The sequence below is a fragment of the Vulpes lagopus genome, chromosome 24 (genome assembly GCF_018345385.1).
Source record: "Vulpes lagopus strain Blue_001 chromosome 24, ASM1834538v1, whole genome shotgun sequence".
In the NCBI taxonomy this organism is placed as follows: Eukaryota; Metazoa; Chordata; class Mammalia; order Carnivora; family Canidae; genus Vulpes; species Vulpes lagopus.
The window spans coordinates 17963573-17991242 of NC_054847.1; the positions used below are offsets into that span (position 1 = coordinate 17963573).

At 35.8% G+C, this 27670-nt stretch overlaps 1 protein-coding gene and 1 non-coding gene across 4 annotated transcripts in view; one reads left to right on the forward strand and one right to left on the reverse strand.

Moving 5' to 3' along the window:
• Nucleotides 1-27670, reverse strand: part of ZRANB3 (zinc finger RANBP2-type containing 3) — a 310106-nt gene that overhangs the window by 217890 nt on the left and 64546 nt on the right. The gene's annotated exons all lie outside the window — the stretch shown is intronic.
• Nucleotides 14003-14137, forward strand: LOC121482174. Its single transcript, XR_005985534.1, has one exon. It is a non-coding gene; the product is annotated as a U4 spliceosomal RNA (small nuclear RNA).

The window sequence follows — 27670 nt, forward strand, 5'->3', positions numbered from 1 at the left end:
TTCTGTATACTGATAAAAAACTAGCAGAAAGAAGTTAAAACAATCCAAATTACAATTGTACAAAAAAAAAAAAACACCTAAAAATGAATTTAACCATGAAGGTGAAAGACTTATATTCTGAATATTGTACAACACTGATAAAAGAAATTGAAGGTAATATATAAATGAAAATGGATACCATGCCTATGGATTAGAAGAATTAATATTGTTAAAATGTCCATACTACCCAAGCAATCTATAGATTTAATGCAATCTCTATCAAAATACCAACACCATTTTTCACAGAACTACAACAAATAATCCTAACATTTGTATGGACCCACAAAAGACCCCAAATGGCCAAAGCACTCTTGAGAAAGAACAAAGCTAGAGGTATCACAATTCCTGATTTCAAACCATACTACAAAGCTCTAATAATCAAAACAGTATGGTAGTGGCACAAAAACAGAAACATAGATCAATGCAACATACTAGAGAGTCCAGAAACAAACTCAAACTTATTTGGTCAATTAATGGACAACAGGAGAGTCAATATACAATGAGAGGAGTGGGCAGTGCCTAGGTGGCTTAGTTGGTTAAGCTTCTGACTCTTGATTTTAGCTTGGGTCTTGATCTTAGGTTCATGAGACTGAGCCCCAGGTTGGCTCCATGATCAGTGGGAACCTGCTTCTCTCCCTCTGTCCCTCCCCTAGCTCACACACGTGTTCAATATCTCTCTCTAAAAAAACCAATTAATCTTTAAAAGAAACTATAGGTGGGAGTGCTTGGGTGGTTCAGTTGGTTAAGCGTCCGCCTTAGGCTCAGGTCATGGTCCCGGGGTCCTGGGATCAGCCCCACACTGGGCTCTCTGCTCAGCGGGGAGTCTGCTTCTCCTTCTCCCTCTGCAGTTCCTCCTGCTTGTGTTCTCGTGCATGCTCTCTCATCTACTCTCTCTCAAATAAATAAATAAAATCTTTAAAAAAAATGGGGACAAAGAAAGACTCATCAATAAATGATATTGGGAAAAGTGGAGAGCTGTACTTAAAAAAAAATTAAAATTGGGTCACTTCCTTAAAATAAACTAAAACTGGATTTAAAACCTAAATGTAAGACCTGAAACCATAAAACTCTCAAAAGAAAACATAGGCAGTAAAATCTTAGACAGGAGTTTTAGCAGTATTTTTTTGGATCTGCATCCTCAGGTAAGGGCAAAAAAAGGCAAAAATGAACAAGTGGGACTACTTAAAACTAAAACTTCTGCACAACAAAGGAAATCATCAACAAAATGAAAACCTACAGAATGGGAGAAAATGTTTGCAAATCATATGATACAAAGTTTCATGAAAATTTTACTTATTTATTTATTTAGAGAGAGCACAGAAGCAAGGGGAGGGGCAGAGGGAGACAGAGATCTCAAGCAGACTCTGTGCTGAGCATGAAGCCAGGCATGGGGCTCAATACCACAACTCTGAGATTATGATCTAAGCAAAAACCAAGAGATAGATAGATACCAAACCAAATGAGCCACCCAGGCACCCCCAAGATATATTTTTAAAAGCCACATACAGGGGATCCCTGGGTGGCTCAGCGGTTTGGCGCCTGCCTTTGGCCCAGGGCGCGATCCTGGAGTCCCAGGATCGAGTCCTGCATCGGGCTCCGGCATGGAGCCTGCTTCTCCTTCTGCCTGTGTCTCTGCCTCTCTCTCTCTCTCTCTATGTCTATCATGAATAAATTTTTAAAAAATAGAAAATAAAAAAAATAAAATAAAAAGCCACATACAACTCTAACAACAAAAATAAAACAATCCAATTAAGAAGTGGGCATTTTTCCAAATGAACAGATATTTATCCAAAGAAGACCTACAGATGTCTAACAGACATAAAGATGCCTAGTATCACTCATCATCAGAGAAATAAAAATCAAAACTGCAACAAAATGTCAACTCACATCAGTTGGAATGGGTAGTATCAATAAGACAAGAAATAATAAACATTGGCAAAGATGTGGAGAAAAGGGAACCCTTGTGCACTGCTGGGGAGTATGTAAATTAGTTCAGCCACTAGGGAAAACTATATGGAGGTTAGTCAAAAAATTAAAAGTAAAAATACCATATGAATCAATAATTCCACTACGGGGTATTTACCTTAAAAAAAACCTCACTAATTTATAAACATACATGTACCCCTATATTTATGACAACATATGTACCACAGTCAAGATATGGAAGCAATTTAGGTATCCATCAATAGATGAATCTGTATAAAGATGTGGTACAGTGGAATATTATTCAGCCATAAAAAAGAATGAGATTTTGCCATTCAAAACAAAATGGATATATCTAGAGAATATTATGCTAAATGAAATAACTCAACACATAAGGAATAAAAAGTACAACATAAGGAATATAGTCAATAACATTATAATAAGGTTTTGGAATGACAGATGATAGCCACACCTACCATGGTGAACATAGTGTATAGAACTGATGAATCACTACATTGTAAAACTAAAACTACTGTAACACTGTATGTCAATTATACTTCAAGGAAAAATTTAAAATAAGTAATAAATAAAGATATAAGTATCATTCTATGGTATAATCCACACATCTATGGTATAAAGCCACACACAAAAAACCAAAAAAGAATAAAATCCTGCCACTTGCAATGGCATGGGTGAACCCAGAAGATACCATGCTAAGTGAAAGAGGTCAAACAGAAGAATACAAATACCATATAATGTGGAATTTTTTAAAAAGTTTATTTACTTATGAGAGACAGAGAGACAGAGAGAGAGAAAGGCAGAAACATAGGCAGAGGGAGAAGTAGGCTCCATTCAGGGAGCCTGATGTGGGACTCAATCTAAGCACTCTGGGATCACAGCTGGAGCCAAAGGCAGATGCTCAACTGCTGAGCCACCCAGGCATCCCTATGTGGAATATTTTTTTTAAAAAATGAAACGAAGAAAAAAAATAAAGAAAACAGAAACCAGAATCATAAAGGGAACAAACTGGAGGTTCCCAAAGGGGTGCAGTTGGGAGAATGTGCAAATTAAGTAAAGGAGATTAAGAGGTACAAACTTGCAGTTATACAAAAAATAAATCATGGAGGTGTAAAGGATAGCATAGGAAATATAGTCAATAATATTGTAATCATTTTGTATGTTGACAGACGGTAATTACATTTAGCATAATGAGTATTTTGTAATGTATATAAACATAGCTTAGTCGGCCTTTGGCTCAGGTCATGATGGAGACCTGGGTTAGCAGGAGCCTGCTTCTCCCTCTCCCTCTGCCCCCTTCCTGCTCATGCTCTCTCTTTCTCAAAGAAATAAATAAAATTTTTTTTAAAAAGCGGGGGATAGGGGGTGGTGGAGGCTGGGTGGCTCAGTTGGTTAAGTTTTCTGCCTTTGGCTCAAGTCATGATCCTAGAGCCCAGAGATAGAGCCCTACATTGGGCTCCATTCTCAGTGGGGAACCTGCTTTTCCCTCTCTCTTTGACCCTCCTCCAGCCTGTGCTCTCTCTCTCTCACTGGTTCATTCTGTCTCTCAAATAAATAAATAAAATCTTAAAAAAATATATGTAATTACTATATTGTATGCCTGAAACTAATATTGCATGACAACTATACTTCAATTAAAAATAATTTTTAATAAAAAGTTTAAAAAATTAAAATAAAATTTCAAGTCACAATAAGCAATCAAGATAAAACCTAAACCTATAAACTACAGTAGAAGGAGATTATATAAGAAAAATTTTCTGAAACTCTTAAGATAGCATGGGTCTAAAGTTTGGCAAAGTCTGTAGTTTTAAGAGGTAATGGTACCTGACAAACAGGACTAACAACATTTATGAATTCCAAGTATTTTCATAGGTGGTAAAATTGGGCAGAGATACAATTTAAACTTTAAATCAACTATTCCTCCATCCCTTCTCCTCTTCCAGGCTTCAGTTAACACAAAGAGGAACATCTGAAAAGTAGCAAAGTCTTACCTGAAATGTTTTAACTAAGAGCTGCTAGGAGCAAATGAAGAAGTTGGGAATGGGGAATTGAAGGGCTATGCCATCAATAAGAGGCCAAGCTCCTGTCCCAGAGGCTAGCAAGAATGTTCTGTGCCATTGTCTCAACAGACGAAGGAAAATGTTCTCTGACCCCAAATAGTCATAGTTATTTGGCATTAGGAGTCTGTGTCTCCGGAAAATTAAGGCCAAGCTACAGTGAAATGCTTATTTCTCTCCTCTCCAAAGAATAAATATTGGGTAAAACATCAGACTTTGCATATTCTGCAGCTGGAGAGAGCTTATCAAGTGCCAGGTTTAGTGGTCTAACCTGTGTACCATGAGCTGGGACACTAGTGGGTCTAGGTAAACTGAGGGAAATAATAAGGTACTCTATGTGGATAAGGAGGAATGAAAACTCTGAGGTAGAAGACCTTGACATAAATCAGAGTTTTATGAACAGTTGATCTGAGCTGTAAGGCAAACTGTCTCCCTTTAAATATTCACTTAGCCCTATCTTCTGAGATGTGCCCTGGCACCATTTTTGATAATGCTTTACTATCACCAATACTATTTTAACATTTTATATCAAGTGTACTTCAGAGACCAAACTATGTATTTGTTCAAAAGGTAAAATATGAATTAGTTCAAGCCTCACTACCCATAAAGAAGCTGAACAATAGACATGTATGCTGCATATGCATTCTTAAAAACACAGACAGGTCTAGCACCACCTGCCTGACTCAGTGGAGCATGCAACTCTTGATCCTGGGGTGTGAGTTTGAGTGCCACATTGAGTTTAGGAGATTACTTAAAAAAAAAAAAAAAAAAATCTTAAAAGAAAAGCCACACACAAGTCTTTTGTGAAAGAAAAGCTAATTTCATGCTTATTTTCTTAATCATTTAATATTTCATTGCAATTTCCTTGGCAATAGCTCCTAAACTTAAATTTTATGAAAATCTACTGAGAGAAAAGCTATACAGAAGAATGTTCACAGCAGTACTCTTCATATAAACTAAAACGGAAACATAAATGTCTACCAGTAGTACAATGGATAAATAAATTGTGGCGTGTCCTTAAAACAGAATTCTATAACGCAAGGAACAATTATCCAATACAACAAAATGCATTTCATAAACATACTGTTCAATGAAGGTAGACAAAGACAAATGAGTATATAATACACTATTTCATTTACATAATGTTCAGAAACAAAAATCATTTTGAGGCATCTGGATGGCTCAGTCCATTAAAAAAAAACAACATGGAATTACAAGGAATTACTGTGCCTTGGGCTCAGGTCATGACCCCAGGGTTCTGGGATTGAGCCCCAAATTCAGCTCCCTGCTCAGAGGGGAGTCTGCTCCTCCCTCTCCCCTTGCCCCTCCCCCACTTGTGCTCTCTCTCTCTCAAATAAAATCTTTTTTAAAAAAATCAATTCAAAACTTCCTAAAAACTATTTTAGAATAATTTTTAGGGCAGCCCCGGTGGCGCAGCAGTTTAGCGCCGCCTGCAGCCCAGGGAGTGATCCGGAAGACCCTGGATGGAATCCCACGTCAGGCTCTCTGTATGATGCCTGCTTCTCCCTCTGCCTGTGTCTCTGCCTCTCTCTCTCTCTGTCTCTATGAATAAATAAATAAAAATCTTTAAAAAAAAAAAAGAATTATTTTTATTTTTATTTTTTTAAGATTTTATTTACTTATTTGACAGAGAGAGAGAGAACAAGCAAGCAGAGGCAGAAACAGGTTCCCACCAAGCAGGGAGCCTGATGTGGAGCTTGATCCCAGGACTCTGGGATTATGCCCTGAGTTGAAGGCAGACGCTCAAACAAATGAGCCACCCAAGGATCCCCTAGAATTATTTTTAATTCAAAATTTAATACAAAATCTTAATTTATTGATTTTTATCTGAGTCATATAAAGAACATTGTATTATTGTAAAATATAAGGGAGGGATACCTGGGTGGCTCAGCAGTTGAAAGTCTGTCTTCAGCTCAGGGTTCTGGGATCGGGCCCCACATTGGGCTCCCTGCATGAAGCCTGCTTCTCCCTTTGCCTCTGCCTCTCTCTGTGTCTCTCGTGAATAAATAAATAAAATCTTTTTAAAAATAAAATAAAATATGAGGGAAAAATACCTTTACAATCATTAATTTCTTAAATTAATGTAGCTCATGAATATAGTTTTTATTAAAAAAAAACAAACACAGTACAAAGGAGCTTATACTGAAGAGCAACTGTTCCCACCTTTATCTGTCTTCACCCCAGTCCTAACTCCACTTGTGAAAGGCAACCTTTATAATTTTAACATGATTATTTTGCAGTTTCATTATTCATCAAATTCAGATATTATTTACTGACTTCTGTGAAACCAGAAAATTAAACTTGGAATCCTTAATAATTCTAGCCTGACTAGAAAAGTTAGAAGCACTAGGTTCCATTTGACAATTTCAATGAATAACTTTTAAAAACAGGAGACTGATTTTTTTGCAAACTCCTCAGGGGATTCCAGTGCATGGCCAAGGTTATGCAATGCTGAGGCAATTAGAGAGGAAAAAGTCTGGAATATATTTACATTCCTATTAGTATAAAATTTAAAACAAAACTAGAATTATTTTGTCCCCCACATTCAAAAAAGTTGAGTTCCTGTCTATGTTGTTTGCTAAGAAAGATAAATGACTTCAAAAATCTAAAGAGTATTAACATGTAATCTTGTGTCTAAAACGTGTGTGAGAGGAAACTACATTTGTAAAAATGTCTTTTATACAAAATTATATCTATTCTCACTAAAAAATGTAAACTATGTTTGCCATAAGAAGTTGATTTTAACATCCAGATAATAATTTGTTCATAATAACCTCACTTATCCTAGCTCTAATTAACTCAATCTCTCTCTCTATATATATATAAAAAAAACAGTACAGATTTTCATAAAATTAGGAACATGACTAAAGGGGCATTTCCTTTTTGAAAGCAAAATAAAATGCCTAATGTATAAACTTTGAAACAAAATGTAGAATCTTGACTGGTCACCATGTCCCACTATAAAAGAAGATGTGGCTTCCCGCTAAGGAAAATTTGGCTCACTTCTAACATCCTTCTACCTCAGCAACTTGTTTTTTTGTCGATGATAACAATTATTAAAATGATTCTACTATTATTCACCTTTGAAACTTTCAAACATATCATTCAGATTATTGTTCTAGTTCATGAATTTAGACCACTGGTTCCCAAATTTGACTATACAGTGGAATCAACTGGAAAAATGTAAAACAAAAAACAAGTAAACTGACACCCAGATTCTACCCTCAACGATTTTAATTGTTAAGATGCAGTTTGATGTAGTTAGGGCATCAAGATTTTGAAAGCTCCGAGGAAATTTTAAAATTCAGCAAAGTTTGAGAAGTGCCATACAGAAGAAACATTTTAGTAGTAGCAATCATGCCTGTCATTCCCAACTTCTGTCACATCTATGTAAAAAAAAAAAGAAAAGAAAAAAAGAAAAAAAAAAGATATATTTATTTATTGGAGGGAGGGGGTAGGTAAGGGGCAGAGGGAGAGAATCTCAAGCAGAGTCCCTGCTGAGAGTGAAGCCTGACCTGGGCCTTGATTCCGTGACCCATGAGATCATGACCTGAAGTGAAACCAACAGTCAGATACTTAAACCAACTGAGCCATCCAGGCACCATCCAGGCACCCCTGTCACATCTACTTTTAAAAAATACTTTTTAGATTGATAAAATTTAGGTTATTTTCTATAACCATAACTGAGGCTTATATATATTTTAGATATAAAACTAAGTTTTTAAAAATATATATAAATATATCAAACTAATAAATATATATATAGAAACTAATAAATATATAAACTAATAAATACATAAAATATAAAACTAATTTTTTAAAAAATTAAAATAAATACACATTATACACAACATCAGAGTTTATATGAGTATTATGCAGAACAGAACCAAGAAGTATACTCAGGCTACATTTCCTTCTCTACTATGCTACCTCAAGGTCAAGAGTCTTTTTTTTATACTCCCTTAATTCATCAAAGTCATATTACTTTGAATCGACCTAATATCTAGAAACTAATTTATTTACCTATTTTATAACTCCTAAACTTTGTTCTCTTTACTGATAAGAAAAATGTATATTTAATCACAGTCCCAATATTATCCTATTAATTCTAATTTATCAACTTTTATTCCAATCTTCTTGTATACAACAATGGTATTATTGTTTCTATTGCCTGCTTCATCTGGAGTTTGTACACATTGAACTTTTGGATAAGTTTTGCTAGTTGTTGTATCCTCTTCTTGGTTTCTGTGCTTGTTTTAACAAACAAAATCCTCAACTATCTGATGGATAAATGTCGTTTATCTCTTCCTTTATCTTCATATTTTCATGTGTGAAAATGAATTTACTTTGACAGTTTACATAGGTATAGAATTCTAAATTAAAATTCATTTTCTCTCAAACCTTTGATGAAATTGTCCCACTGTCTTGTAGTATCCATCTTCTACTGCCTTATAGCATCCATCTTTCCTAATTTGTAGACTTGTTTCTTTTCTCCAGGAGCTGTTTGGCACTTACTTTCTTTATAAACTTGGTATTTTGAAATTTCACAAGAATGTGTTTCTTTCATTTCACTTGGTACTTAGGGAGACTACCTAATCTGAAAATTGATGCTTTTTCTCATCTTTCACTATAAACATTTATTGCAAATATAAGTGCCAGTCACTGTTCTAGGTGTTATGGTAGTAGTATATAACAAAAAGAACAAAAATTCTCTCTCATGGGGTTAAAATATTAGTGAAGGAAACAGACAAAGTTAAACAAATGTACATGAGAAGTTGGTAAATGCTATGCTTAAAAAAATAATGCAGGAAAATGGAATTGAAATATTTGGGAAGACACAGAAATTTGGATGTGATGGCCAAGGAATGACTCACACCAAAAGTGAATTCTGGATAAAGATCAGAAGCAAGTAAGGAAGTCAAAGCATGAGGATAAATGTAGCTGGGGCCTTCCAGAGGCATTCCAGGCAAGGGGAATAAGTGAAAGGTTCTGAAACAGATACATGTCTAGAGTTCTAGAGGAGAAAAGGGAGCTGAGTGAGGAAAAGTAGGAAGTTATGAAGTAAGGAAAGTAATGGGGACAAGACTCTCTAGGATTTGGTGAGTCTTGTAAGAACTTTGACTTTTACTCAGCATGCAGTGAGAAACCATCCACTGGGAGAATCTGAGCACAGGAATAACAAGATCCCACCAATGGTAAACAAGATCATCCTGACCGCTTTACCTTGAACACACTGAAGGAGAAAAGTACAGTAAGAATAAAACAGTTGGAAGCCTACTAATCTCAGGTAGAGAAGATAGTGACTTAAAGGTGGTGGTAGTAGTAAGGATACTGAAAAGAGGACAGAATTACATGTGTACCTTGAAGGTGAAATTGACAGGATATTCTGATGTGATGGACTTATGGTTATGAAAAAAAAAGAGTCAAGAACCAATCAAAAGTTCTTGGGCTAAAAAAGTAGAAGAATGAAGACATCAATAACTGAGATGAAGTAGGCTGAGAAAGAATCCATTTTCTGACAGCACATATCAGGAGTTTGGTTTTAGCCTTATTAAATCTGATATCTATCAAACATGTAAGTAGAGTCAAATAGGCAGATGCAAAGATCTGGAGAGTAGAGTAGAAATCCAGTCTACATTTGCAAAACTGGGATGCATCAGCATACATATAATATTTTAAATGTTGAGACTTGGGATCCCTGGGTGGCGCAGCGGTTTGGCGCCTGCCTTTGGCCCAGGGCGCGATCTTGGAGACCCGGGATCGAATCCCACATTGGGCTCCCGGTGCATGGAGCCTGCTTCTCCCTCTGCCTGTGTCTCTGCCCCTCTCTCTCTCTCTCTCTCTGTGACTATCATAAATAAATAAACTTTAAAAAAGAAAAAAGTGATCAGACATCCAATCCTATCAGGTGTCTTCACTTTAAATAAATAAATAAATAAATAAATAAATGTTGAGACTTGATGAAATCTTCTTGGGAAGACATAAAAGTTAAAGAGACAAGCCAAGGACTATGCTCTAGGACCTTCTAGCATTTATAACAAAGGAACCATGAATAAAACCTACAGAAAACACCAAGAACTGACATCCAGTAATAAATGGTAGGATGGAGAGCTCAGTGATTTCTCATCTTCCACTACAGAAAAAAATGAATTTTTAAACCATACAGAATTGTAAAAACAACCATTTTAGGGCATTTGATTGAGGCAGAAGACAAACAGCATTTATTCTTAAAGTTATATTAAAGCTTCAGGTAAGAATGGGAGAAATTCGTGGACTTTTGCCAGTGGGCTGCTCTCATCTACACCACCTGCCACTCCTTCAGTTCACCTGACAAAAACCATAGTATGTTTTTAATTTTTTAATGTGGTAAAATACAGGTAACATAAAATTTATAACTGTAAATGTACCACTTCAAGTTTATAGCTCAGTAGGGTGGGTATTTTCTTACTGTAGTGCAACCAACCTCTAGAACTCTTCATCCTGCAAAACTGAAACTTTAGACCCATTAAACAGTAATTCTCCATTACCCTTTCCTCTCATAGCCCCTGGCAACCATCATTTTGTTTTGTGTTGCTGTGAATCTGACTACTCTAAGAATAGTAGTTTTACCATCATAGAGCAGGCCCTGAAAGCCAGCAGCATTGCAGCCATGGGACTAGACTCAATTAGATGTGGAAGACAAAAAATTAGGGCTTTCCCTTTAAAAGTAACAGTCTTATATAAATTTTAAAGTGTGAAGAGAATAGAGGGAAATATAACATACCAGGATAATAGTTTAAAAGTTATCATTGGGTAAGAAATATACTGGAATTAACATTAGATGTCAACCTTGGTAATACTTATGTAAGAACATGTTGGTATTCTGCCTTAAAAGTGTATTAATCCAGCAATAAAAAATTTAAGTTAAAAAATGGTAGGCTTAGATAAAAATGAACAGAGAAAATATCTAGCCCTACTCATCCAAAATTGTCGTCCCAAGATGAAAAAAGCAGTGGAAAAATCAGAAATAATGTGGAATCCTAAAAACGAGACAGTCATTAAAGGGCTGAGATAAGTTCTCCAGATACTCTCTTCTGACTAGGAAACTAAAGACATGCACAGAAGAGACTTGAAAGAGCCCACTGAGAAGTGAAAACTAAGGAAATCTTGAGAAATTACAATAATTTTGAATGAGTACCTCAGGCCACGTACAAACAGGTAGAAGGTAAAAGCCTTAAGGGATCAAGGTGTTTAAGCAAAATATCTACCCTAATCACAAGCTGACAATACTACACAGAGACAATACCTAGTAAGCGAGACAAAAAAAAAAAAAAAAGAATAAAAAAACAAGCAGAGACATTAACAGCAGCTCACTATGGGAAGCAAAGAATATAAAACAAAATCCAGATCTGTTATAATATATTGCCTAAAATGCACAGTTTTCAACCAGAAATTACTAGACATACAAATAAATAGGAAGAAGAAAAAAAAAACAGTTCATAAAATATGAGTGAGCCTGGATGCCAAATCTGGCAGAGTAAGAAGCTGATGTAGCTGGAATAAATATGTTCAAAGAACTGGAGGAAAATATGAGTATTATTCAATCAGGAAATATTCATAAAAATATAGAAATGTACACAATAGCGAAATTAAAGTTCTAGAGCTGAAAAGTACCATAACTAAAGTAAAAAAAAAAATCCTTGAGGAGGTTGTGGTAGGCATAATTCTAAGATGGTCCCACAAGAATTACTCCCTCTCATGTATACACCCTACACAAACACAGAGGAGTAAACAAGGGGTTCATAAATAATAGTGGTAGAAAGGAATTAATGGCAATAATCACAAAAGATGGAGCTTGCACTTCAAAAAAGGACTAATGATTTATAGATATCAACTGAAAACTAGAATGCTAACCTGCTGGCCACAAGTACTGTATATAGGCACAAAAAAGCTCCGGTTGGAGAAGATGGTGGCAGAATAGGAGGACCCTAGGCTCACCTAGTCCCACAAATACAAATAGATAACTATCAGATCATCCTTAATACCACAGAAATCAACCTGAACATTTGAGGAACAAACTCTACAACTAAAGGTAGAGAAGAGTTCACACTGAAAAAGGTACAAAGTGTGGAGATGTAGTTTGAGAGAGAAACAAATCATGATTACTAAGATAGTGAGAGGCTCATGGTCACAGAGAGGGGTGAAAGACATACTAGCATACAAGGAAGCACAGAGGGAATATGAATCCCCATAGCAATTCATTTGGAAAGCAAGAAAGGCAACCAGTGCTTAAGGCATGGAGTTTTAAAAGTCAGTGAGCTTGGCTCAGACAAAGCCTGAAAAGGCAACAAGACTACTCTTGAAGAGAAGGCAGGGCAAATAGCCTGTAGACATACAATGTAGAAACAGCAATCTGAAGACCACCTGGGGCACACAGTAGGGAGTTTATTTCCTCATCTCAGAGTGTGCCCCAGAGAAGCAGCATTCACAAAGAGACTCCTCTAGCAATAAAGGTCCTGACAGGTACCATCTCCCTCCCCCAACCCTCAATATAAGCACGATCTTCCACCTGCAGGAGCCAGTGAAATGCCTACATTCACTACCTAATATGCTTATGCTAAGCCTACCATCTCCCCAAGGCAGTGGAAATGCCCTTACCAGTCATGCTTGCTTCAGTCACAGAGTGGCAAACTCTCCCACAGACCAGCCCAAAACCCTGCCAACACTGCATCTTACTTCCCAGAAGTTTTGCAGGGCCTAAGTTCTTGTGGCAGTGAGTGGTGACAGGTCTCATTTCACAAGCAGACCAGAGCACATGTAGTTAAAACTCAGAATATTCAGGCTAGGGACCAAACACTGCTGACAACAGGCAAAGAGAACATCTGTAGATGACTGGCCTGAGGGATAAAGCAGCCAGGACACAACAGCAGAGTGTAAGGAGCACACATTGGAGACAGTCCCAGAAGCATCAGGCCTTGCAGATCCAGAAATGCTATACTGCAGGACACTATAGGACCTCTTATTCATAAGGCCATTACCCTCAAGAACAGGAGAAGTAGCTCACTCTGCTAACCCACAGAAGCAAGCAAAGAGACAGATAAAATGACAAACAGACAGAGGAAATTGTCTGAAATGAAAGAATAGGATATGGCCACGGCCAGAGATTTAAGTGAGACAAATACAAGAAATATGCCTAATAGAGAATTTAAAGTGATGATCATAAAGATAGTCACTGGACTTGAGAAAAGAATGGAAGACATGAGTGAGACACTTAAAAGAGATAAAGGGCACAATAAACAAAATGAGATACACACTTGATGGAGAATGAACAACAGGCTGGAAGAAGCAGAGGAATGAATTAGTGATCTAGAAAAGAGTACTGGAAAGTAATCAAACTGAACAAAAGACAAAAAAATATGCAAAATGAGAATAAACTTAAGGAATAGAGTGACTTCATCAAATGTGAAAACATTCATATTATAGGAGTCCTAGAAGAAGAGAGATAAACAGTGCAGAAAATGTATTTGAAGAAGTAAAAGCTGAGAAGTTCCCTAATTTGGGGAATGAAACAGAGAATTTGGATTCAGGAGGCATGAGAACCTCAAGAAAATCAACAAAAGCAAACCCACACCAGACATATAATAATTAAATTGGCAAAATTTAGTGATAAAGAAAAAATTTTAAAGCAGCAAGACAAAAGAAGACAATAACATACAAGAGAAATCCCATAAGACTATCAGGGGCTTTTTAAGCAGAAACTCCAAGAAGAGAGTGGCATGATGCATTCAAAGTTCTGAATGGAAAAAATCTGCAGCCAAGAATACTCTATTCAACAAGACTATAATTCAGAATAGAAAGAGTGATAAAGAGTTTCCCAGACAAACAAAAACTAAAACAGTTCATGACCACTAACCCAGCTCTGAAGGAAATATTAAAGTGGTCTCTTTAAATTGTAAAGAAAGACCAGCTTTGCACAGTGGCTGTATCGTAGCCAATGAGGTTTACCCGAGGCGCGATTATTGCTAATTGAAAGAAAGACCAAAAGTGACATTATGAAGGTAAGACACATAAAAACAATAAAAATGAATATTTCTGTGAAAAATCAGTCAAGGATCTCACAAAATAAAAGGATATAAAATATGGCACTATATACCTAAAACATGGGAGGAAAGGACTAAAGAATGGGTTCAAAACTAAATGACCATCAACTTAGTATAGACTGCTATTACGAAGAGGTTATATGACCTAATGGTCATAGGGGAAAAGAGTAAAAAATAAAACAAAGTGAAATTAGAGAAGGAGACAAATCATAAGAGACTCTTAATCATAGAAAACAAACTGAGGGTTGTTGGATGGGTGGGGGTGCAGGGATGGGATAACTGGTGATAGACATTAGAAAGGGCAGGTGATGTAATGAACATGGGGTATTATATAAGACTAATGAATCACTAACTTCTACCTCTGAAACTAATAACATATTATATGTTAATTAATTGAATTTAAATAAAAATTTAAACAAATAATAACCACAAATCTAAAACCTTTATAGATTTTATACTAATATATACTCAAAGAATAAAGAGGGAAAAATCTAAATATATCACTAAAGAAAACAAGTAAATCATGAGAGAAAGCAAAGAAAGGATCAAAGATAATTTTCAGGGGCAGCCCAGGTGGCTCAGCGGTTTGGCGCCGACTTCAGCCCAGGGCCTGATCCTGGGGACCCGGAATCAAGTCCCATGTTGGGCTCCCTGCATGGAGCCTGCTTCTCCCTCTGCCTGTGTCTCTGCCCCCCCCCCTCTCTCTCATGAATAAATAAATCTTTAAAAAAAAAAAAAGATAATTTTCAGAAAGAACCACAAAGCAAATAATAAAATGGCAATATATACAAATCTATCAATAATTACTTTGACTGTAAATGGATTAAATACTCCAATCAAAAGACAGAGGGTGATGAATGAAAAAGCAAGATGTATCTATATGCTGCCTACAACAGACTGATTTGAAAGTGAGGAGATGGAGAAACATTCTTCAGAATGGATCACATATTAGGCCACAAAATGAGCCTTGATAAATTCAAGAAGATTGAAGTCATGCCATGCATGACTGACCACAATGCTTCAAAACTAGAAGTCAGCCACAAGAAAAAAATCTGAAAAGAATACAAATACAGAGAGGTTAAATAGCATTGCTACTAAACAATGAATGGGTCAACCAGGAAATCAAAGAAAAAGTAAAAACAAAACAAAATTAAAGGAAAATAAAAGCATAAAGGTTCAAAACCTCTCGGATAGCTTTGTGCAGTGAAGGTACCATAGCCCATGAGGTTTATCCGAGGCACGATTATTGCAAAACCTCCAGCAGCAAAAGTGGTTCTAAGAAGGAAGTTTAAAGTAATGTAGGCAAAAGCAAGAAAAATCTCAAATAAATGACCTAACCTTCCACCAAAAGAACAAACACAACTTGGAACTGGCAAAAGGAAGGAAATAATAAAGATTAGAGCAGAAGTAAATGAAATAAAAAAACAAAACCTCAATAAAATAGATGAATGAAAACAGCATCAGCGGTTTTTTGAAAATATCTATAAAATCGATAAACCTTTGGCAAGACTTATCAAGAAAAAAAGGGAAAAGACACAAATAAAATCACAACTGAGAGAGAAATAACAAACACCTCAGAACTAAAAAAACCAATCATGAGAATATTATGAAAACTTATATGCCAACATACTGAACAACCTAGAAGAAATGGATAAATTCTTAGAAACATATAAAAACTAACAAAACTGAGACACGAAGACATAATAAATTTGAACAGACTGATAACTAGCAAAGATATTGAATCAGTAATCAAAAAGCTTCCAACAAACAAACAAAACCCCAATGGCTTCACAGGGGAATTCTAGCAAACATTTAAAGAAGAGTAACATCTATTGTTCTCAAAGTATTCCAAAAAATAAAAGAGGAAGGAAAACTTCCAAACTCATCCTATGAAGCCACCATTACTATAGACACTACTAAAAAATTGAACTACAGGCCAATATCCCTGATGAATATAGAGGCAAACATCCTCAATAAAATACTAGCAAATCGAATTCAACAATACATTAAAAAAATCATTCACCATGATCAAGTGGGACTTACTCCTGGATTACAAGGGTAATATTCACAAATCAATCAACAAGACATCACATCAACAAGAGAAAGAATAAGACCCATATAATCATTTCAATAGATGCAGAAAAAGCATTTGACAATGTACAACATCTATTCATGACAAAAACCCTCAACTAAATAGGCACAGTGGGAATGTATCTCAACATAATAAAGATCATATATGGAAAACATATAGCTAACATTATCCTCATTGGAGAAAAACTGAGAGCTTTTCCCTTTAAGGTCAGGAACAAAACAAGGATGTTCACTCTCACCACTTTTATTCAACATAATACTGAGAGTCCTAGCCACAGCAATTAGACACCAAAAAGAACTCAAAGGCATTCAAATCAGTAGGAAGAAGTAAAACTTTGAGTATTTGCAGATGACATGATACTATATAGAAAAAACCCAAAAGACTCCACCAAAACAATGCTAGAACTGATCAACGAATTCAGCAAAATCTCAGGATATAAAATCAATTTACAGAAATTTGTTGTGTTTCTATACATCAATCATGAAGTAGCAGGAAAAGAATTAAAAACACAATCTCATTTATAATTACACCAAAAATAAGATACTTATGAATAAACCTACCCAGAGAACTAAAAGACCCGGTACTCTGAAAGTATAAAACACTTATGAAAGAAACTAAAGATAACACCAAAAAATGGAAACACATTCCATGCTCATGCATTGGAAAAACAAATACTGTTAAAATATCTATAGTACCCAAAAGAATCTAAACATTTAATGCAATCCCTATCAAAAAACCAACAGCATTTTTCACAGAACTAGAACAAACAATCCTTCAATTTATATGAAACCACAAAACACCCCCAATAGCCAAAGCAATCTTGGAAAAGCAAGCAAAGCTGGAAACATTACAATTTAAGATTTCAATTTATATTACAAAGCTGTGTTAACCAAAACAGTATGGTGCTGGCATAAAAACAGACACATAGATAATGGAACCGAACAGAAAACCCAGAAATAAACCTACAATTTATGGTCAGTTAATCTTTAACAAAAGTCAAGATCCAATGTGAAAAAAAGACAGTCTCTTCAACAAATGGTGTTTGGGAAAATTGGACAGCAATATGCAAAAGAATGAATGTCAACCTTCATATACCACATACAAAAATAAATTCAAATGGATTAAAGACCAAAAACTTGAGACATGAAACCATAAAAATCCTGGAAGTTGGCATAGGAGGTAACATCTCTCACACTGGCTGTAGCAACGTTTTTTTAGATATGTTTACTGAGACAAGGGAAAACATAAGCAAAAGTAAAAGACCAGGGCTACAACCAAATAAAAAGCTTCTGCACAGCAAAGGAAAACAATCAACAAAACTAAAAGGCAATCTATGCAATGGGAGAAGATATTTGCAAAACCATATACAATAAGGGTGAGAATTCAAAATATACAAAGAACTTTTTTTTTAATATTTTATTTATTTATTCATGAGAGACACACAGAGAGAGACAGAGACATAGGCAGAGGGAGAAGCAGGCTCCCTGAGAGGACCCTGATGCTGGACTTGATCCCCGAACCCCGGGATCACGACATGAGCCAAAGGCAGATGCACAATCACAGAGCCACCCAGATGCCCCTACAAAGAACTTTTAAAAAACTCAACAGCCAAAAAACAAGTGAATTTCAAAATGGGAAGACATGAATGGATATTTCTCCAAGGAAGATAAAACAGATGGCAAAGAAGACATTCAGACACATGAAATGATGATCACTGATCATTGGGTAAATGCAAATCAAAAATACAATAAGAATCACTTCATACTTTTCAGAATACTAAAATCAACAACACAAGAAACCAAAGGTGTTGGGAGGATATTGAGAAAAAGGAACACTCTTACAATGCTGTTAGGAATACAAACTGGTACAGCCACTGTGGAAAACAGTATGAAGTTTCCTCAAAAATTTCAAAATAAAATTAAAAGTACAATCCAGCAATTGCACTTCTAGGTATATACCCAAAGACTACATGAATACTAATTCAAAAGGATACATGCACCCCAATGTTTATAGCAGTATTATTTACAACATCCAAGATATATGGAAGCAGCGATGTGTCTAACAACTGATGAATGGATAAAGAAGATGTGATATATATCCACAATAGAATATTACTCAGCCATAAGAAAGAATGAAATCTTGCCATTTGCAAAAACATGGATGGATTTAGATGGTATAATGCTAAGCAAAGTAATAGACAAATACCCTATGATGTCACTTCATCCAATATGTCACACAATTCCAATATGTGGAATTTAAGAAACAAAACAAATAAGCAAAGGGGGAAAAGACGATAGAGAGTAACAAATCAAGAAAAAGACTCTTAACTATAAAGAACAAACTGATGGTTACCAGAAGGGAGGTGGATAAGGGATGGGTGAAATACATGACGGGGATTAAGGAGGGCACTTATTGTGATAGCACCATGTGATATATGGAAGTGATATATGGAATTGTTGAATCACTATCTTATAAAACTGAAACTAATATAACACTGTATGCTAACTAAGTGTAATTAAAAGAAAAACTTTTTTAGAAAAGCTTTAAGAAAAAAAAAGAAAAGCTTTAAGAAGTACATAGAAAACTTTATAAAGTGTGGTACTGGGGAGAAATGAACATTTTATGTGAAATGTTTGCCTATATATGAACATGAATGGTAGCTAACTATGACAGACTGTATTGTCTAAAAATAACTGCACCAATATCTGCCATTACACACGTTTTTCTTGCAAGGTAATGTTGACTCTCCTCCCGAAATTAGGTAGGCCTGTAACTACAGCCAAAATAATGCTAGGTGACTTTCTGGAGGCTATTATAAAAAAGGAATCCAGCTTCTGCCTAATTGTCTTAGAATGCTTGTTCTTAAAATTCAGTTACTCTGCTGTGAGGGTTTTAAGAGATCCCAGCCAACAGCCAGAATCAAATGCAAGACAGATGACTGAGAAAACCTTCAAGATGACTAGAGACCTGCAACTGCCTGACTGCAACTGCAGGAGAGAACTTGAATGAGAACTGAGATGCTGAGCCTAACCACTTCTCTGAATCGTTAGAGGTAATAAAACAATGACTGCTATTTTAAGCTACTAAACTTTATGGCAATCTATTACGTAGCAATAGATGATCCAAATAACAATCACTTAGTACCTAATCTGTCTCAGGCACTATGCCGAGTTCTGTACTATTACAATTTTATTTCACCCACACAACTATTTAATGAGTAGGTGTTATTATTATCCACTTTGTGTAATGAGCAAAATCAGATTAATAGAGGCTAAATATAAGGCCACAATAAGTGGTAGAGCTGGTTACTAAAACAAAGAACTCCCTCACTCCAAAGGTTTTTTTGCATTAGACATTTTCTACAATTATAATTAAAAAATAACTCATTTACTGAGTTCATACACCACTTTTTGAAGCACTTCACATAGACTCTTTTAATCCTTACACCCTATAGAATGGAGGTATTATCATATTTTCCTTTCACAGATTAGAAAGTTGAAACAGAGAACTTAAAAAATGTACCCAAAGTCAAACAGCCACCATTTAAACTAAAGCAATAAAACTTTTATATTATTCTTACAATTATACAAAGAGTACCAGCTAAAATGGAATAAAAGAGACTAAATTTATCCTCCCACCTAAAACAACCAAAAAAAATGCAAAAAATGTATATATTTTTAAAGATTTGTTTATTTATTTTACAGAGAGAGCGCAGTAGGGAGGGGCAGAGAGAGGGAGAGTCTTAGGCAGACTCTGTGCTGAACAAGAAGCCTGATGTGGGGTTTGATCCCAAGACCCTAAGATCAAGACCTGAGCCGAAACCAAGAATCAGATGCTTAACTGACTGTGCCACCCCAGCACCCCACAAAATAAACAATGGTTTTTAAGACATTACACATGAGCCAAAAAGGGGCAGTGATTTCTGAAGGACGGATTAAAGGACATGAGCCCTGCAAGTGCTAAAGGTTACTACATGGACATAGTTTCCATGAGGACCACCCTGGAAATCTCCAGTCTCCTTGAGTTGAGATGATAATGGGAATCTGGGGAGAACAAGATTAAATTTCATAGGGTTGAGGAGTAAAGAGCAAAGAGCTATCCAAAGAGAAAGCTCCAGGAATGCACAAAGGGTCCCTTCTTTGTCCAAGTGCTAGTCAGGAAATGCCTAAATCCAAGGAAACACTAACTTGAAATATCGGAGAGAACAACCTCCAGATCAGGAATAGTTCCTGCTCATAATTTATGGAATTCTGGACACTCAGAAGTGTCTTGTTTCAGAGCAAGGCAAAATTAGTCCTAGAAATCCACACTGCTTTGGCCCTACTTGACAAAACTTTTTTAAAAGATCCAAAAGAATAAAACCATTTCTAGATATATTAGCTCAACAATATTCTTAGGAATATAAAAATATCTAGTACCAACTTGCCTCTGTTAAAAGTTATTTTAGTGATTTTTCTTTATCATTATTTTTTGTTAGAAATGTAGTCACCCATGTATTCACTAGGATGGGAATGGCTGTAATAGCAAATAGACTCCAAAATGTGTAAGTATTCAACTAAAAAAGGAACTTATTTCCTAATTATGGTAATACAGCAGGGGTGTTTCTGGTTGGTAGGCACCTTTTGTTCATCTAACTCAAGGACACAGGCTCCAGGAGGATCTGCCACTATGTAGCTTACCCATTTGGCAGGCAGAAGGGGAAAATGAAGGAACACATTTGGTAAGTCTTTCTTGCTAATATTTCATTGCCTAGAATTCAGGTGCATGACCTTACTTTCACCTATAAGAAAAGTGAGGATATACCCACTTGTATACCCAAGTGGGGGTATATCCAGTTGTATACCCAAGAAGAAAAGGAAATGGATGTGCAGTGAACAGCTATCAGTCTTGTCAAGGTCATTCTGTTAAAGCACTATTTTTAACAATCTATTTTTAGAGGAAAGATGAGAGTTGCTTTGTGGCAGATTGTGTCAATCTAGTTAATCTTGTGGGTGATGGAGTTCTCATTCATCCTGGAGGGTCCCAGGCACCTAAAACTTTGGTGATTTTTTCCAAGGAATCTAGAAATCCACACTTAATAATTGATCTGAAATTAGACCACTGCATTATGTGATGCCTATCAAAGATTTCTGGGTAGGTGGGAAGTACAGAAGTGAGGTAAACAGTCTGTTCCTAGAAAACCACACTATCACTCTATTGATTATCTCTGAATCTCTTTCTGATTCAATCATGTGCCACCTCTAACATTAGAACACCTTTCAAATAGTCTCTAGCTTTTGAAACAAAAGACTAGAAGGGGCAGGTTTTGGGGGAAAAAATCACTAAATCCAGCATTTTTAAATTGAGATACAATTCACACATCACAAAATTCACTCTTTTAAAATGTACAATTCAGTGATTTTTAGTATACTCACAAAGTTGTGCAACTATCACCACTATGTAATTCCAGGAAATTTTATACAAATGTAAAATCATACATGTGGCCTTTTTGCTGACTTCATTAATTCAGTATACTTTCTAAGTTCACCCATGTTGTAGAGTGTATCAGTACTTGAGATTCCATTTTGAAGATGAATAATATTCCATTGTATGGATATACAACTTTCTTTCATGAATTTATCAGCTGACAGGCATTTCTCTTGTAGCAATAAATGGGAGTACATATATCTTTTCAAGTTAGTGTGTTCACTTTCTTTGGATAAATACTCAGAAGTAGAATTGCTTGAATATATGGTAGTTCTATTTTTAATTTTCTGAGGAACCATACTGTTTTCCATAGTGGTGGTACCAATTTACACTCCCACCAATAGTGTACATGGTTCTGTTTTCTCCACATCCTCGCCAATACTATTTATCATTTTGAAAATAGCCATTCCAAGTGTGAGGTGGTATCTCGCTATGGTTTACATTTGCATTTCTCTAATGATCAGTGAGATTTTGAACAAATTTTCATGTACCTGTGGGCCATCTGTATGTCTTCTTTGGAAAAATAGCTATTCAGGTATTCTGCCCATTTTTAATCAGATTGTATGTTTGTTTTTGATACTGAGTTTTAAGACTTCCTCATCTATTTTGGATATTAATCCCTTATCAGATATATGATGTGAAAATATTTTTTCCCATTTGGAAGGTTACCTTTTCATTTTGTTGATGTTTTCCTTTGCTGTGCAGAAGGTTTTAAGTTTTTTATACGGTTCTATTTATTTTTGTTTTTGTTGCCTATGTTTTTGGTGGCAAAAAATCAATGTCACGACCGATGTCACGGAGCTTACTGCCTATACTTTCTTCTAGGTGTTTTATGGTTTCATGTCTTATGTTTAAGTCTGTAATCCACTTTGTTTTTTTCTTTAATCCATTTAACTTTTGTATATGGTGTAACAGAGTAGTCCAGTTTTCCTAACACTGACAGAAACTCATTTCCCATTGTATACTCATATTTCCTTTACAGGAGATTAACTGATTATTTACGTTCATGGGTTTATTTCTGTGCTGTATTCTCTTCCATTGATCTATGTGGCTCTTTTTTTTTTTTTCTTAAAGATGTTGTTTATCCGAGAGAGAGAGAGAGAGAGAGAGAGAAGCAGAGACACAGGCAGAGGGAGAAGTAGGCTCCATGCAGGGAGCCCGACGTGGGACTCGATCCCAGGACTCCAGGATCATGCCCTGGGCTGAAGGCAGGCGCCAAACCGTTGAGCCCCCTGGGCTGCCCTATGTGGCTCTTTCTTATGACAGTACTATCCTGTTTTGATCACTTTGGCTTTGAAATACAGTTTGAAATCAAGGAGTATGAGGTCTCCAGCTTTGTTCTTCTTTCTCAAAATTGCTTTGGCTACTCAGAATCTTTTGTGGTTTCATATGAAATTTAGGATTATTTCTGTGAAAAATGCCACTGAAATTTTGATAGGGATTGCACTGAATCTACAGATTGCTTTGGGGAGTATGGATATTTTAACGATAGAAATTCCTCTAATATATGAGCATGAAATATCTTTCCATTGGTTTGTGTTTTTTTCAATTTCTTTCATTAATATCTATTGTTTTCAGCATAAAGGTCTTTCACCCCCTTGGTTAGCGTTATTCCTAGATATTTTATTATTTTTAATGCAATTGTAAAAAGTATTGATTGATTTCTCTGAGACTTCATTATAAGCGTACAGAAATGCTTGTATACTGATTTTGTATCCTGTAACTTTACTGAATTTATTGATTGGTTCTAAAATTTTTTTGGTGTAGTCTTTAGCGTTTTCTTATATAATATCATGTCATCTGTAAACAGTGACAGTTCTATTGCTTCCTCCCTTATTTGCATACCTTTTATTCCTTTCCTTGTCTAACTGCTCTGGCTAGGACTTTCAAAACTATGTTGAATAAAGTGGCAAAAAGTAGCATCCTTCTTTTTTGTTTTCTTTTTTTAGTAGGCATCCTTCTATTGTTTCTGATATTAGAAAACTTTCACCTTTTCAGCACTGAGAAAGATGTCGGCTCTTGGCTTGTCATATATGGCCTTTATTACATTGATGTACATTACTTCTATATCCACTTTGTTGAGAGTTTTCATCATGAACAAATGTTGAATTTTTGTCAAATCCTTTTTTGGCATGTATTAAGACGCTCATGATTTTTATCTTCATTTTGTTAATGCTGTTTATCATGTTAATTGATTTGCAGATGTTGAAACATCCTTGCATTCCTAGAGTAAATGCCACTTGACCAGGATGTTTGATCCTTTTTTTTTTTTTTAAGATTTGAGAGAGGGAGAGGGAGAAAGAGAACATGAGTGGGGTAAGGGGCACAGATTGAGGAAGAGAGAAAGTCTCAAGCAGACTCCCCACTGAGCATAGAGCCCGATGTTGGGTTCAATCTCACAACCCTAACACAACCTGAGCCAAAACCAAGAGCTGAACACTTAACCAACTGGGGCAATCCAGGTCCCCAGTGTATTACCCTTAAGTACATTGCTGAATGTGGCTTTCTATTACTTCGTTGGATTTCTACATCTGTCAGGGTTATTGGCCTATAATTTTGTTTTCTTGTGGCATCCTTGTTTGGTTTTAGTATCAAGGTAATGCTTGTCGTGTAAAATAAGTTTGGAAGTATTCCTTCCTCTCCTGTTGTTTGAAGAGTTTGAGAATAACTGGTATTAACTCTTCTCTGAAGACTTGGTAGAATTTAACAATGAAGCTATCTGCTCACGGACTTTTGTTTGGAGGTTTTTTATTACCTATCCAATCTCCTTACTAGTAATCAGTCTGTTTAGATTTTCAACTTTATGATTCAGTTTGTATCACTTTTACCCAGGTCGTCCAATTTCTTGGCATATAATTGTTCATAGTAGTCTTTTACGATCCTTTGTATTTGTCATAGCTTTCATTTCTGATTTTATTTGTTAAGAGTTTTGAAATAGGGAAATGTGAGGGTTTCTTTTTTTTTTCAAAATTGCTTTGGGTATTCTGGGCACACTGTTTCATATAAATTTTAGGATCAGCTTGTCAATTCTACAAAGAAAAAAAGGTACCTAGAATCTTGATAGGGTTTTCACTGAATCTATAATAGAGATTGTTTTTAAATGTTCTGTTTTGACATATCTATCTGACACAGAAATGGAGATGTCAAGAAGTCTAAAGTTCATAGAAGAATAATCACTTTTATTTTATACTATGTTATTTGCTCAGTAACTTATGTGATTGGTACTACAGGGATACTGAGAACTATTGATGAATAAAAGGGATGCAAATTTCAATAAACATTCCTTGGAATCTGAAAAGTTTATGATAAAAAAATCTATTTTTTATTATCTATTATAATACCTTAATAAAAAAATTAAAAACACACTGTATTAAATTCAGTAGTATCATGTGATGTGCTGTTGGGGTCCAGGAGTGTATAATCAAGACGGAATTCTTGAGATGTTTTCAGTGCAAAAAGGTGGTTTTATTAAAGCATGAGGACAGGACCTGTGTGCAGGAAGAGCTGTACTGGGATAATGAGGAGTGACTGAATATATATTTCTTAGTTAGTGGGGGTTAGGGATAGCTTAAATCTCTAAGGAATTTGGAAGCAAGACTTCCAGGACTTTAGCACCTTTTAGTAAAACATTTGTCATGAGATGCTTCAGATGTATATCACTGGGCCATATGTTTGAAGGATGACTACTAACATATATCTTGGGCGGGGTTGGGGGGTGGGTAGTGTGTAGAGATAAATGAAGTTTCCAAAGGTATTTTCATATGTTAAAGAAGACTTAAGGGATCCTGGAGCTCTGGCTAATGTCAAGCTAAGGTTGTTTTTAGCCTCTGGCAAAGTACTAACATTAAGGCAGTTATAAGTTCCTTCAGGAATGTCACTCTGCCTGCCTCAAGTATTTGTCAATGGGTTGCAAGTTGTAAGGAGATTGAATTTTATTTACATTTCTTTCGCCCTCATTTTCTACATCTTCACTGATGTTCTATTTTTTAAGTTGGGTTATAGGTGACAACACTAATTGCTAATGCTATAACTCAAAATAATTATTACTTTATTAGAAAAAATACCTTACATATATTATTTTGAATGTACTTTTGAAGTGTTTGAATGTAGCCTTGAAATGGTGGGGGCAGGGTGTGTGTGTGAGCAACAGTATGATAGTTAACATTATGGCTCAACTTGACTGTGCCATGGGTTGTCCAGAAATTTGGACAAAGGCTCAGGGAAGGTCTTTGAGAGGGTTTCTGAATGAGACTAACATATGAATCAGTAGACAAAGTAAAGCATATTTTCCTCCCTAATCAGAGTAGGTCCTATTTAATCACTTAAAAGCCTGAATAAAACAAGGGACACCACAAGGTGGAGCATCTTGATTTCAGCTCAGGTGTTCATCTCAGCTTTGTGGTTTCAGGGCCCATGTTGGGCCCCACATTGAGCTCTACATTGGACATAGAGCCCACTTAAAAAAAAAAGCCTGAGATCCCTGGGTGGCTCAGCGGTTTAGCGGTTTAGCGCCTGCCTTTGGCCCAGGGCACGATCCTGGAGTGCCGGGATCGAGTTCCGCGTCAGGCTCCAGGTGTGAAGCCTGCTTCTCCCTCTACCTGTGTCTCTGTCTCTGTCTCTCTCTCTATCATAAATAAATAAAAAAAAAAAAAAAAAAAAAAAAAGCCTAAATAAAATAAAAAGGCTAACCTTTCTACAAGTATACAGGAACTTCTACTGCCTATCATCAAGCCAAGACAACAGGTTTTTTCATCTTTGGAGTTGAACTGAATCAGCTCTTCTTGGGTCTCAAACCTGTATCTTATGGACTAGAACATATAGCTTTGGCTCTCCTGATTCTCTGGTCTTTGGACTTGGACTCAAACTATGTGATCAACTCTACTGCATCTCCAGCTTGCCAACTGCCAATTTCAGGACTTTTTGGCCTCCATAACTATGTGAACCAATTCCTCATAATCAGTCTTGACAAAAATAGAGATATACTGTTAGTTCTGTTTCTCTGGAAAACCCTAATACAGAATTGAAGGGAAAAATAAAATACTGACCAAGAGAAGTTAAGTAAATTGCTCAAGGTCAGACACATAATTAACTATAGAACAAAACTGGAACACAGGTCTCTTAGCTCCTAGTCCAGTAGACAGACATAGTGGTTGGGAAATTCTAATCTAGGTTTATTGAAATCTCTTTCCCCCAGTCATGTTACCCCTTATAATCTTGAATAACTAGAAAGGGAAAAAAAGTGATCATAACTATTTCTCACATGTATAACAGCTTCTCAGATTCTCACAATTCACAGGGTCATAATAATCTAACAATGGAATTGGTAATTACATAATAAATATAATCATTCTACTTTGTTAACTCCTTCTGCCTCATTCTTCTCTCCATTAAAACATAAGATTTTTCTCATACACATGAGGTATTTTGGGCTGCAGTGCCATTAATATGCTAATAGAATTCATCTCTTCATCTCATTTTAACATACTTTCAGCTTATTCTGACAATGTTAGTGGCCCACTCTATCCAGAGTAAAGTCTGAAGTTTAAATCAAAGGAAAAAGAAAGAAGCATGTCCTGGACAGAAGAATGAACATTACTACAAATACCTATTAAAAATGTCCTATTATTATTCTGTTAAAGAGAATCCCTGAGAGAAGAAACCAGAATCCTTTGCTCCACTGAAAAATTATGATTCTTTGATTAAAAAAAAAGTTATTTAAATTTCTACCTGTCTTTTGAAATAAGGAGAAAAAAAAAACATTCCAAAAAAGAACTGAACAAAGAAAAAGAGTTTTCATCCAGTTCTAGTGCCAATACCTATTTCTCCTTATGAAGAAAACTGTTTAACAGTGTAGTCATCTTTAGTGTGTTCTATTCAAAATTTCAACATAATCTTCTGGAATAGTGACAATGAAGAGAGAAGAAAAATCTACTGGCTAATTTATTTACAGTAATTTGACATTGGTAACAAAAATT